This window comes from Ambystoma mexicanum, chromosome 3p (assembly GCF_040938575.1).
Source record: "Ambystoma mexicanum isolate Mex_15411 chromosome 3p, UKY_AmexF1_1, whole genome shotgun sequence".
NCBI classification, from domain to species: Eukaryota; Metazoa; Chordata; class Amphibia; order Caudata; family Ambystomatidae; genus Ambystoma; species Ambystoma mexicanum.
In genome coordinates this window covers 1272849963-1272864622 of record NC_090925.1, presented here as the reverse complement: position 1 = coordinate 1272864622, position 14660 = coordinate 1272849963, and the positions used below count along the sequence as shown (strand labels likewise).

At 39.0% G+C, this 14660-nt stretch overlaps 1 protein-coding gene across 2 annotated transcripts in view; it reads right to left on the bottom strand.

The window, feature by feature from the left end:
• Nucleotides 1–14660, bottom strand: part of CCDC134 (coiled-coil domain containing 134) — a 163690-nt gene that overhangs the window by 101558 nt on the left and 47472 nt on the right. The gene's annotated exons all lie outside the window — the stretch shown is intronic.

Sequence of the window (14660 nt, the reverse complement as noted above, 5' to 3'; positions counted from 1 at the left end):
CATGCGCAAACCAATGTCCGTATATTGGGTGTCCTGCGGACGGCCTCTACCTTAGCGAACATGCTCACAAAACAATCATGTGACCGCGCCCACGCTCATCTCGTGCTCTAAATGCGGACACTGTTCGTGTCCCCGAACCGTTTAAAAGTACATTTCCAAGTAATCCACAATATTTCTCATTAAAAAAAAATCACCAAACCCCCAAATCATACATACTAATCCTAACTTTCCACATAGTTTTTGTGACTTTTTGAACCTTTTTTTATATTCGATCTGTCTTGCGGACGGCGCGCATGTCCGCGACCCGCGCACAAGCACCCCTCTATAAAACCACGCCCTAGAGCGCATTCTCATTGTGTTTCTGACTATTCCAGAGAGCACAATGCATTTTGCTGCATACTTTGCAGATTTTGAGATTTCCATCTCCAAGCCTATCCATGGCTCGACTATTACCACATGGTGCTACATCTGCCTCAGCACCACCCCACCCTGTCCACCACCACCATTTCCCCAAGGGCCTGAAGAGGGGAACAGGAGTGAGGATACAGAGGAGGAAGAAGAGGATGACGAGAATGAGGTAGAGGAAATCCCTACTAGCCGCCCGCGGCGTGATTCTTGGGTGTGGCGGTTGTTTACCGTTCATGGGAATGGTCCTAAGGCTCGTGCGAACCGTGTCACCTGCAACAAGTGCAAAATGGTACTCAGTCGCGTGAGGCATGGTTCGTATAGCTTTGGGACTACGACCATGAAGCGACACCTGAACTCATTCCACACTGGGGCCATTCGCAAGGTTGAACCTTGCGAATAGCGTAATAGGTTGATTGCCTCTACTTCATCCTCCGTTTCTGATCCTGTCACCACAAGGAACACCTCTGTGGGACAGCGTCTTCCTCAAGCTGCCTCACAGGCCATACAGAATTCTGATGACCCTTACCTTTCGAGGGTCACAGTTGTATGTATGTACTGTGACACAGTACTCTGTAGGGGGGAGAAACTTCGGAGTGCTTTTGAGACTATCGTCTCAGAGCACGAGAAGACCTGCTCACTACCCAAATAAAACCCACTCTACATCTTCCTCTCTCAGCTCGCCCCTTCTTATCTCTGTGGTTGGTGCCCCCCCTTTACCCTCCTTTCCCCTCCTCTCCTAGTGTGTCGTGTGTAAAAAACCAAAAAAATACAAAATAACAAAAATAAAAAAAAATAAGGCTCTTTTCAGAGCCGCCTTTCACAGTTAAAAAATAGAAGTAACGATAAAGAATGCAGGGCACTTTCTATTTCTTGAAAGTCTGCGGACAGTTCGCGAAAATAAAAAAAATTGGGGTGCTGCCCTATTGTAACCTTTGCTTTTTTCTCTGGGAGGAAGTGGTGGCTCTGAAAAGAGCCTTTGGGAGGTGTTTGTATGTCAAAAAATATAAATACTTAACACCTACTTCAAAATAGATGCTGCATTTCTAAAAAAAAGGTCGCAATGCATTTGTACATTTCTCAGAAATATCCGATTGCCAGCATAAGTAAGATGGACTCCATCTCTGCGAAAAATGTATGTACTATGAAACATAATATTTTCATTGTGAAAAGAGAACATGCCAAAATCTCTTAGGAAAGCACAAACAGCCTTATTGACATTACGCCTTGCTTTCTCCATTTGTGGACCACATGAGAAAGAACAAAGCCACATTTGTCTCTGCGCAATCCGTGAAAAAATTACTTGGAGTTTGGAAACATATCCATGATCTTCTGAAGTCCTTCTTTCATTGCAAATTGCAAAGTAATTCCAGACACATGTCCTAAACTGTTCCCTCCACAATGAATTACAATTATGGCTGGATGTTCCTCTATCTTCAAAGTTGCACAGAGAGGTAGCAAGTCCAACCACTTCATTCCACACACTCCATGCCAGTGCACTTCCACATGTGGGAATCCAAGATCTATAGATACTCCACAGCCTTCTGCATGCACCTTCAACCAATGTATCACGAGTCTCCCAAAATCCACACAATCTGTTTTTTGATGAAACACTCAGCCATAGCCATCTGTTCTTCTGTCACCAAAAAGAATATCAGAGAAAACCTCTCCTAGCACAATACACTCACTAAACTTTACTGACCAATCCCTTGCTACATCTATTTGCATGCCTCCCCACCCCAAATTCCCCGGATGTAATACGCAGTGTCCTGGAACTACCGCCATGTCCGCGAACGTATCGTAACATGGACAGCCCTTCTACCATTTCCACTTTACTCTGTGCCATTCCCTCATTGGATGTAGCTAAGAAATCACATGACCATCCACCAATCAAATCCACGACCTCTACATATAACTGCATCATCATAGATCAGCACTGCAAATGTACGGTGAATCTCTCGGACTACAAGTCTCATACCATTTGCAACCACGATCTACGAGAAATACTAGACAAATCTCCAAGATTTCTACTTGCAGCTTCGTCCATATCCATATGCATGAACACAAACTACAGCTATGCATATTTCCTATACAGTACATGAACACATTTTCTAACCGACTTTTACCTTGTATATAATCTGTAAAATGAATCTACAATCATTTTTTCATTATCCTAAAATGAACTGTGACTTACAAACCTTTATACCGTTTAATTTCTTCGTACACACATACACACGCAAATAATGTTAAACTAATCTTTTTCAAATAAAATATATAGACTACATACAATCAAACAAAATTACATGCACACTATGATCAAATCTCAAAGAATAATATTTGTACAAACACATATTTGGTTTAACTTTTTTTAGTTTATATAATTACTTACATTTATATAGGACAAGCAGGCTATGACATTCACTCACTATTACGTGGAAAAGCAGGCTATGACATGGACTCACCATTACGTGGAAAAGCTTAGTTGCAGGAATAGTGGTATACAGTGGTACATTATGAATTTAACAAGCCATAGTGAAGATATTTTCTTTCCTACAGTTAGTCATAAAATAGTTTTAATGGTTTTAAGGAAGGCGCTGAGCATTTCAATTTAAAAAATCTGTGTCTAAATTAAAAAGAGTGCTATATACAAGCCAAATTACTAATTTCTTTCTTTTACAATTGCAGTGAAGACCATTCTCCTGAAAAGAAGCAGCCGAATTGGAACTACAAAGAACAACTAAGAAGCAAACTGCTCATTTTAGAAAAAAAGTAAGTAGAATGTTACCATAATATTTGAATTATTACTCACACTGTAAGCTTAATTCATGCTATTTCTGTGCCTAAAGATAGAGATTCTGCCCCATTCTGACCAAAAATCCCCCTGTCTTAAACAGTGATTTACTGGCAGAATGGCCCACAAATTCCTATTTTTCGACACACAAATTACCCAACTCAGCCGCTAGAATTTAGATGTTGTAGAAAAAACAACTGTTTTAATTGTATAGCTTTAGATATACTATTTATACTTCTCCACGCCACTAGCTTACTTTTTTCTGTCACCTGAACCCCAGTTTAGTAACACATTAATTCAAGAATAGCCATCCCTACTAGTTGTACTTCCCAATGCACAATCACACACCATTACATACATCTTTATCACCTTACTCAAACACTCATGCACACACCACACATGCACTGCAGAACACCCCAACCCATACCTTCTGTATTTTTTTCAACAGACCCTAAAGAATGCCTACCAAAAAGCAACTCCGTAGAAAGGGACGCAGAAGTAAAGCAAATGAAAAGAAAAGTCTCCAACATAAACATCCATCTATAGCAGAATTTGTAAAAAAAAGTTGAAACACAACAGCTAATACAGTCATGTAGTGAAACAGAAGAAGTTTCTAGTACAAACACTTTCCCTCCTCTATCAAAAAGTAAAACAACCCAAAAACAATTAACAGAAAATCAACTATCACTACAAATAAAACTTCTTCTATAAATCTTGATATAGTACAAAGTAAGCATACCAAGAAAAGTATTTTAGCCAAAATGTTCCGTCACAAAGTTCTTCAAAATCTTATGGAAACAGGAGAGAAACCAGGTTCAAGACTTCAAACCTATCATAGGAAAGTAATCTTAGAAGCGTTGATAGACAATGCACTTCTTCTCAAAACAAAGTTATTTATTTTAGTGTTAAACAGAATGAAACCACTAACAAAACTAATAACTAAATTACAAAAAAAGACTTCTCAATAAACGAAATGTCAACAGAAATAACTTCTTAAATATCTGTGGAGGTGAATGGAGTCACACTGCAACCAAAGAACCATACTTTAATGAAGAAGCCTACAATCAAAAGCAAACAAATACAATTGCCATGCATAGCAGTGGTCGAGGTTATGACAAAGTTAATACCATAACGGAACAAGAAGAACTCCTTACAAAAATATGCCCTGAAAACGTAGATTTACCCCTCCATTCAACTGAATCAGAACATCTAGTGTACAAATGGCCATGCACGTCAATGTGTAACAATCCCAAAAAAATATTCAAGTCTTTACGCCAATTCCTCAATCAATATGTGAAAAGCAAAGACAAAATCAAAATTAAACTACTGCAAAATATGGATGCTTGTCCAATACGCAAGTACACAGGACATTCCTTGGCCTGCATTACAGGACCTACTTGCAAAACACCCTTCCATGATATCAAAAGGATATCAACAATTCATGCATGTATAAGAAATCTAGTTTATAAACTGTACTATGCTAAAAGGCCTGCTTTAGTACTAACCAATTTAAATAACATTCTTCTACATGGTACAACAAAAGACCTCCTAGAAGAAATCGACTATATCCAGATCAAAATATTTTGGAAGTGAAACCCACTTACAAGATGAATTAGCTGTCAACCAACTTCGTAACAATTCTGCACATGGCAACCTTTCACTACAGACATACAAAAAAGAAATACTAAAATTTGAAAGTACTTCAGCTGAAGTACCAAACCACGTGTGTGTATGTTGCCGCAGAACTTTATATAAACTTAGCACAAAAACTATAGACCTATCATACAAAATAGAAGACAATGAAGATTCTAAATGGTTTGAATTAGCTCTCTACCTTATAGCAGAAAACAAATACGAAATAACTGACCCCATAATACTTTGCACTTACTGCACTACAAAACTTGACAACAACCAAACTCCTTCATGTGCTATCACAAATAACTTGGAATTGTATCCACTACCAAAACCCCTTCAACAAATTAATTTATATGAGAGCATCATAATCCAAACAGTGCACCCATTTCAAGCAATAAAACGCCTTCAACCAAAAACTGCAAAATTACCTCCCTCTGAATTAGTGAAAGGTATTCGTGGAAAAGTAGTTTATTTACCATTAGATATAAAAGAAAATGTGCACACTCTCGGAGTGCAACGTCCAATGCAGCAATCTTATTATCTTGGTAAATGGAGTACCTACAAAAGACAAAAAAAATTGCCAACAATTGGAAGATTTACATAAAGTTAGAGAAGACCTACAATATCTTAAAGAGAACAATGAATATTACAAAGAAGTTAATATTGAAGAAAACGTGCAAGATACAAGTGAAATAATTGAACAGACACAAGAAGCTGATCAATTTGAGCTCCTAGATCCTGCTACAATATCAAACACTTTAGACCATTATACAATTCATCCATTGCACTCTAATGACACCATAGAAGATGCACTGGAAACGTACCAAATGTGTCAAACAAAAGGATCACCAATCAGCATATGGGAAAAAAGTATAGAAGCACGTGCTTTTCCTCTACTCTTTCCTACTGGCAAAGGAGGAAGATACGATGATAGACCTATTCAAATATCAGCATCAGAATATCGCTCATTATGAATGTATTCTGAAGATCCACATTTTGTCGAAATCTGGGAATACATATTCCACCTACTCTTTGAAAGTAAACTAGCAACTTTATGTTACGGAGTTGCACACATATCAAAATCAGGATCACACTTCAAAATATGACAGCTACACAATTATTACAGAAAGTTCAACAAAAAGATGAGGTTTTACAAGCAAATCTTACAAATCTATTAGCAAATATGCGTGTTACTAAAGAGTACTGGTTTCGACGTCATGGAGATGTATGTTGTATGATCAGAAACCTTGGCCCACCCACTTGGTTTCTTACATTAAGTTACGCAGAATATGCATGGGAAGATTTACATGCTTTCCTACGCTACGCATATCAAACGAAAACAAAACAAACATAGATATACTAACACCTGGAGAACTTTGTTCACAGGATCCTGTTAATGTTTCACGATATTTTCACCATTGCTTCATTGCTATGCTACATTTTATTTGTAACAAAACTGTTCCTCCCCTTGGAGAAGTGCAACACTTCTTTTGGAGAAAAGAATACCACGCCAGAGGAGCACCACATATCCACATGCTTTTATGGATTAAAGATGCTCCTAAATTTGGTGAAGACAGTGATGCCACTGTTTTACAGTTTATTGAAAAATATGTCACTTGTGAAATTCCATCAGAATCCACAAATAGTGATCTTCATGCAAATATGTTACAATTCCAAAGACACAAATGTGGCAAATATTGTCGTTGCAAATACAAAAACAAAGGGAAATACTACACCAAAGGCCGATTTGGTTTCCCTAGACCAGTCACAAATACAGGTCAAGTGAACAACCTCATGTCTTCAGTTAGACATAGTGTTAAAGGTAAGTCACCTATAAATACATATTGCATAAAAAGAAAAGAAGAAGAAAAATATATCAATGATTACAATGCAATCATTGCCTACTTATGAAATGCAAACATAGACGTGCAGTACATTGCAGACAATTCTACTGCAGTTGCACGACAGGTCACAGCATACTTAACCAAATCAGAAAAGACAGAGCTCCAAGACCTCTGGAATGACCTTTCATTAGATAAAACAGTGTCTCAGAAATTATACAGCTTGGGCATAAAAATGCTGTCCCATAGAGAATGTGGATCCTATGAAGCAGCTGATCGATTAACTGGTACTTGTATGGTAAATCTGCAAATATAGTATGGCTAAGTCTTGGTCCAGCTAAATCTAGAAAAAGAGTTCTAAAATCATACGAAGATATAGAAACAATAGCCAAACATGATCCCAACAGCCAAGACATTTTAAAAAACAATTTATTGGACACATACTACCCAAACAGGAGTACCACTTTGGAAACCATGCGTCTATACCACATAGCCCAAAACTACACATATAAAAATAATATAAAACCTGATGAACAAAACCGTAAATACAAAGTGACAAACTGTGAAGGCAGCTTAGTAAAACTCACCAAACCAAATTTTATTAATCATATCAAATTGTCATTAAAGACTCCTCAACATAAAGAAGTATATTACATGTCCCTGCTACAACTCTTTAAACCATGGAGAAAAGAAGAAGAAATACTAGATAACTATGACTCATATGGAGACGCTTTCAAAGCAAATGAAAGCAGTATAACTGATGTAAACTTTGCACAGTACAAAACAATGTTGCACAATGAACAGCAACACGAAGAAGAACTCCAGGCCCAACTAGATCAGGACACTCCTGACAGTCACCCATCTGTCACAGGAAGCCAAGAACCACTGGGAGACCCACTAATAACAAATGAGGCAGAATTAGCTATGATAGAAGTACAAAACACCATGTGTCAGTATGAAGATAAAGAAGACTTAACTATACTAGAATCAAAGCTAAACAATGAGCAACGTAGCATTTTTCAAGAAGTAACAAAAGAAATTGCACATGGTGTACAACATGAAAACAAAGAATGCACCTGTCAAAAGTACAAACCTATACTATTGTATGTCAGTGGTGAAGCTGGTTCTGGCAAAACATTCCTAATCAAAATCATCAGTAGGTTCCTTCAACAATTCACAAGCAACAAACTGTCAGCTAGTGTCACTGCCCCCACAGGTCTAGCTGCCTACAACATAGGTGGTGTCACTTTACACCGATTACTACTCCTGCCAGGAGAACACCAAAACAAATTAGATTATTACAAACTTTCTGCAGAATCTGCAATGGAACTACGCAGAGTATTAAAACAAATGAAAATGCTACTAATAGATGAAGTGAGTATGGCGTCCAACCTAACGTGGGCTTTGATTCACCTCAGATTACAGGAAGTACTCAAAACAAACTATGAAGAGCTCTTTGCAGGAAAACACATTATCGTTTTCGGAGGTCTTCTTCAATTGACACCTGTAAAAGGTCAGTCTATTTTTAAAACATTAGGACACAAACTCTGTCGTAAAACTGTTGGCAGCATTGGAAATGTCAACCTTTGGCAACATTTCTAATACAGAGAATTAACACAAAACATGCGCCAATCTGCAGATCTCACTTATGCCAACATCTTAAAAAGTATCAGAGTTGGTATACTTTCTAGAGAAGCAGAAGCAATATTGAAAACCCGACACATTCATGCACTTTATGGTGATAATACATGTGCTACAGATGTTATGGAACAATTAGCCCACAACAATGTCAATTGTATGGCCTTAATGCCAACTCTTGCAAGCTGTTTCAAATTCAATGAAATCATGTTAAGTAAATAAATGCAACCAATAATGGAAATTAGTGCCAGAGACAAACTAGATGTACATGGAATGACACTACCCATGTGTGACCAAGCCACAGCAAGACTAAACAGTTTAGAAAAATCAATCTCAAACACAGCAGGCTTGGAAAAGATATTAAAATTATCCTTAAACTGGAGAGTAATACTGAAACGTAACCTCGATGTAGACCAAGGCCTAGTTAATGGAGCACTGGGTACAGTTGTTGGCTTTCAAACATACTCACGTGACAACGAAATTCAGTTTGTCAATATTCTCTTTGACAAACTTTCAGAAGTTAAAAGAATAGGACGCTCAACAGCTCGATTCCTTCTCTTCAAAGACATGTATGTACGCAGAGAACAATTTTCTCTAACTCTTGCATACGCAGTCACCATTCATAAATCACAAGGTCTTACCTTAGACAAAGCAATGATAGACATTGGTAACAGTCTTTAAAGAAGGCATGAGCTACGTAGCACTATCACGCTTACGTACACTTGACGGTCTATTTCTAATCAACTTTGATGCAAGTAAAATAAACGCTGATATTCCTTGCATTTTAGAATACAATAGACTTTGTTCACTATACACCCCCCATCTACAAACATATCCTCTTCCACAAAAAGGAAAATGTTTTAAAAGAAAACTAAATCAAACAGAAATGCAACAGGATGTCACTGCAAATCCTCCAAAAAGAGTAAAAGAAACTAAAACTTCATCAAGTACCACAATCAAAAAAGAATCAATTAGGGAAAGTAAACCAGGTACTTCTTCAAAGAAGGAAGACAAACCCCAAAAAAAGCAGTCAGATACAGAACTACATGGAATACATAGTAAATACGTAATACTAATGCTTCTACGTTACAATGCAGATGGTACCAAAAACAACTGCAAGCTGACTGGATTCACACATGGTCAAATATCACTTGGTAGGAAAACCTTCACAACAATAGGTATCATCTACCACGCAGGAGCCACAACCAACTCAGGACACTACACTGCATATATAAAAAAGAAATGTGGATGGTTTGAATGTAATGATAGTACCATTACTCTAAAGCAGAGATTACCAGCAAATCTTACAAACGCTTATTTAATGTTCTTAAAACCAAAATTTGATAGCTAAACTGTACTTAAACCTTAAGTACACTTGTAGTAGAAAAATATAAACTGTCAATATTCCAAAAGCTATCGAACTGCCCAAAGATGCTACAAAAACTAAACAGATAAATTAGGACTACTCAAATAAATCAAAAAATAGACAGTTTGGAATACGCCAATTGGTATCTAACTGTCCCAAAATTTAGAAATATTCAAACAGATAAATCAATACCAAAAAATTGTATAAAAAAATAAACAGTTAGAATATGCCTACTGGTATCTAACTGCTCCAAAACTGTACAATATCCAAACAAATACCTAATATCTTACTGCTCCCAAAAACTGGAACAATCCAATGTATAAAGCATTAGCCAGAAACAACAAGTAAACACTGAAAACAAACTAACAAATAAACTGCAGCATAACAGAAAAAGGGTTTTTTTTAATCCAACATGGATTTTTTTTTCTCCCACAGACCCAATGCTTTTAGCAACAAACACAGAAACTGAGCAAATTGCACAGTACTCTCGTTTGCCATCGACTAAATATGAGGGTCAAAAAGAAAGAAAAAAATGTTGATTGTACAATGTAATAACTCTTTATAAAATCTTAATACTAACATGCGATTTTCTTTTATCACAGAAAAAAACAAGAAAAACATTGACTCCCGTTACTAAACCAAATAGTAAGTATAACATCATAAATACAACCATCGCAGCATATCACACCCATACTGGCTTATAACATTGTTCCTTATAAATTTGTTTTTGACCCAAAGTTATAAGCCACTCTGAGTGAGATATGCTGCGGTGCTTCTGGCCATGGCATACACTCTTGGGTGCATGGCATACGACTATGTCACACCCATAGATTCAAGCATTGCAACCATTTTAATGTCCGCGGACACAAGGAAGGTCCTAGAACACATACAACTTGCCAACAAACAATACAGACAACGTCTCCAGGACACCCCCTGCAAACATTCGAACACCCCACAAGTGTTCTTAGCCACTATGAGTGTGATATGCTGCTATACTTGTGGCCAGGGCATAGACTCTTGGGTGCATGACATATGACTGTGATATGCAGCGGTGGTTGTGGCCAGGCCATAGAGTGTTGGGTACATGCCAAATGGCCATGCACCCAACATTCTATACCCTGGCCACAACCACCGCAGCATATCACACCCATAGATTCAAGCATTGCAACCATTTTAATGTCCTCGGACACAAGGAAGGTCCTAGAACACATTCAACTTGCCAGAGGACAATACGGACAGCGTCCTCAAGACACCCCCATTTTCTTTGTGTACGTAAACACCGCGAGTGTTCTTAGAACACTTTCAGTTTGCCAGCGAACAATACACACGACGTCTCTAGGACACCCCCTGCTAACATTCCAAGACCCCACAAGTGTTCTTAGAACACTTTCTACTTGACACCGAATCCATTTGGTTTATTTACGAACATTCCAGAACAGCCGTGTTGTCTGTAGACAAATCGAACACAACAAAAGCATCTAGCACATAAAAAAAAATACAACATTGAACCTATCTCATATGCCCCCATCCTCCCCAAACACTCTTACACACCAACACACGCCACTAAATACAATTTTTAATTCAAGTTTCACCGCGCTTTCCGAGGTCGGCGGCGAATGCAAGATGGCAGGTGAGACAGAAAATCTGACGCGCATCACGCACCACCCCGCCCAATCAGCGAACACGTTGCATGTCCGCGGACATGACGCAAACCCATGGGCCAATCGGGGTGCTGTCCGCGGAGCGAACAGGGAAGTCCGTCCGCGAAGCGAACACAGATATCACTAATTTTTTTGCCTTACATTTTGGTCATTTTTTTAGAAAACTACTGGATGGATTCACACCAAATTTGCAAAAGCACGCTTTCTGGACCAAGCCGCCACACCTGCTGCAAATTTGGTGTAAATCCGTCCAGCGGTTCGGGCTGTAGCCGTGCACAAAGTTGTTTCCCATTATGTCTATAGGAAAAAACAAAGGTTTTGGGACCCCCCCTATAACATTGCCCCCCCCGGACCAAACCTCTCCAAAATTTGCAAAATAATTCAGAGTGGGCCATATACTTATTTTGCAAAGTTTGGTGAGGATTCGTCCAGAGGGAGCAAAGTTATAAGCCACCCAAAAAGTGCTCTTCCTATGGAAACACCAACTTAACCATAACTACATGGACGCTACTGCGTCCATGTAATATATATATGCACACACACATACACACACACACACCAATTGTTAAACATGTACTCTTGCTTAAAAAAAAGACATAGTAAATACCAATTGTAATGTTACATAATAGTTTCTTCTTAATGAGACACGTGCATGAGACGTGGTGTGGAGCACAAACGTTCGACATTTCACTATATACTGGAAATTTAAACCCAAAAGCACTTGCCCTCTTTCAATTTTTAATCAATGTTAATGTTGGAAAGCTACGGTCCCAAAACCGAAATAGCCCAATTCAAAACTTGGCTCAAGTCTCTAAATTGTTTGACTCCTGCTGCTCGGTCCTCCCCCCTATACCACTGGTTGAAATTTTAGATCACTGTTCTTTTCTCATTTCCCTCTTTCTCCCCAGCATGCCATTAGTTTCTTCCTTCAAGTACCACTTCTTTTTTTCTAAACCACACTCTGGCCTTTTTAGTCATCTGCTGTTCCCCTGGCCCTGTGAAGTCTTCCTGTGAACACCTTGACACTCTTCTACCCTTAATCTTGCCCTTGTCTGTTCCTTTGATTCTTCTTGGAGACTTTAATCTCCATCGTTCCTCTACACATTCTCCTATACCACTGTGTTCTAGTCTTGATTGTTATCTTCTTCAGATCAAGGGGCATAAATTCAAGTTGCAAGCTACTAGTTATTCATCAAAAGTCACTCGCCACCTCAATTATATATATGTACACAGTAGACCATTTCTTACTTGCCAAGAGTCAATTATTACCAGCCAATGGCTAGTGGCATGTACACATTTTGCACCCTGCTTCAGACTCCTACTTACCATGTCTTCGATTACTCTCGATTTTTCTTTTCCACTTTGCCATCTACTTTCTCTGTTTATGACATGCCCATCTAGAACTCGACCATCTGTTGCTCCCTTTTAGTCCCGCTTCCCCTTCCTCTACTACTTTTCTGTGTCAGGATCTCCAACACTGACCTTTATGCATTTATCTGCTCATGCCACATTTTGTTCCTCTTTTAGCTTGCTCCCCTCTCTTCCTGCAGACAGTATAGCCTCACTGCGGGCTGCAAAAGATACACTGGACTCTATCCTTCCTACTCTGTCTCTCCTACTCGGAAACCTCCACATCCTTGGTCAACCTATGCACTTTGTGCCTCACGCAGTCTTCTACGAAGGGCTGAACATTGCTGGAGGAAATCATACACTTCTTTGGATCTTGCTGCCCCCATCTTCACACACTTATCACTTAATTTTTACCAACCTCTTAAATTCCTCTACTTACCCACGGCACCTGTTCCAGGTTCTTAACAGTATTCTCCACTCCTGATCAGTCCATTTCCTCTTCTCTCTACAACTATAATTATTCTTTTATAACATGCTTAATACTGAAGACCTGTTTCTAAGTGCGAGACTGGGATTTGAACCTGTGTTGCGATGCTATGTCTTGCTTCCAAGATAAACACGTTGCCCCTGAGCTATTGATCCGCGGCTGATTCCACAACTAACTTTGATTCAGAGGCGACTTCTTCGCTCCTCCATTTAATCTACTTTTTCTTCTTGTGAATCTGAATCTATTCCCTCCTTTCTTCCTATTCAGAACACTCAACATCTGGCATTGGTTTCTAAGGCGCACCTTACTGCTGCCCCCTCAGACAAAGTCCCTTCCACTTTAATTCTCAAAGTTGACCTTTTTCTTATGCTGCACGTCGCTCTGCTCTTTAATTCTCCTCTACTTACTGCAACCATTCCTTCTATTTATTTTTTTAAACACGCCTCCATACTTTCCGTCTTGAAGAAACCTGCTCTTGATCCTACCCTCTCATCTAACTATCCCTCTCATCTAACTATTGTCCTATATCCCTTCTCCCTTTTCTCTCCAAACTGTTGGAACACAGTCTACTACCAAGTCACTGCCTATACAATTCATGCTGCTCTTCTTACTCTTCACTCTACAGAGACCGGTCTTTTCTCTGTCTGCAACTCTCTTCTTTTGGCCTGGTACATGAAACCATCTTCTCTTCTCATTCTTCTGGATTCCCCCCAACCCTCTTGACACTGCCGATCATGCCATCTACTTCATTTTATTTCCTCTCTTGGTTCCAGCGTTCTGTAATCTAATTTGTTCACTCTTATCTGACCAATCTCACGGTTTCTCAGGCTGTTTCGCTTCTTCTATTGTCCCACTTCACTTTGGTGCTCTTCAAGGTTCTGTTTTAGGTGCCCTCGTTTTACAATATTCACAACCCGTCTTGCTGCTATTGTATCTCCTTGTGGCCTCTCACATCACTTCTATGCAGACAATTCTCAAATTCAGCTTTCATTTTTCGACTGTCTTCATGTCTTCTGTGTATCCAATCTTTGATGTCTGACCACTATTTTTATCTGAATCCATCCAAGATGGAGGTTCTTTTCCGCGCCCCCCCCCATGTCCTCAACCGCTCCCTCCTTTAACTATTTATTTTTCTTTGTCCTCGCTTTCTATTTCTTCCTCAGCTCGTAATCTCTGAATCTCCTTTGACTCAGAGTTCTTCTGTGGCCAGTTCCTGTCATTTTCATCTTTACAACATCAGTCGAGCCTTTACTTTTAGGTCCTTTCAGGGCACTAACATCCTGATCTTGTTTCTTATTTATTTCCTTGTCTATTCTATTGTTCTTCACTTTTGCTTGGTCCCTGCTTACCAGCTCGCTCCTCTCAAGTCTATTTATAATTTGTCTATCCACCTTCACTTTTTCCTTTCTACCAGAGACCCTATTTCTCCTGCTCTCCAATCCTTTCAACAGCTGTGCCTTGAATCTCAGCTACTTTTTCACTTACT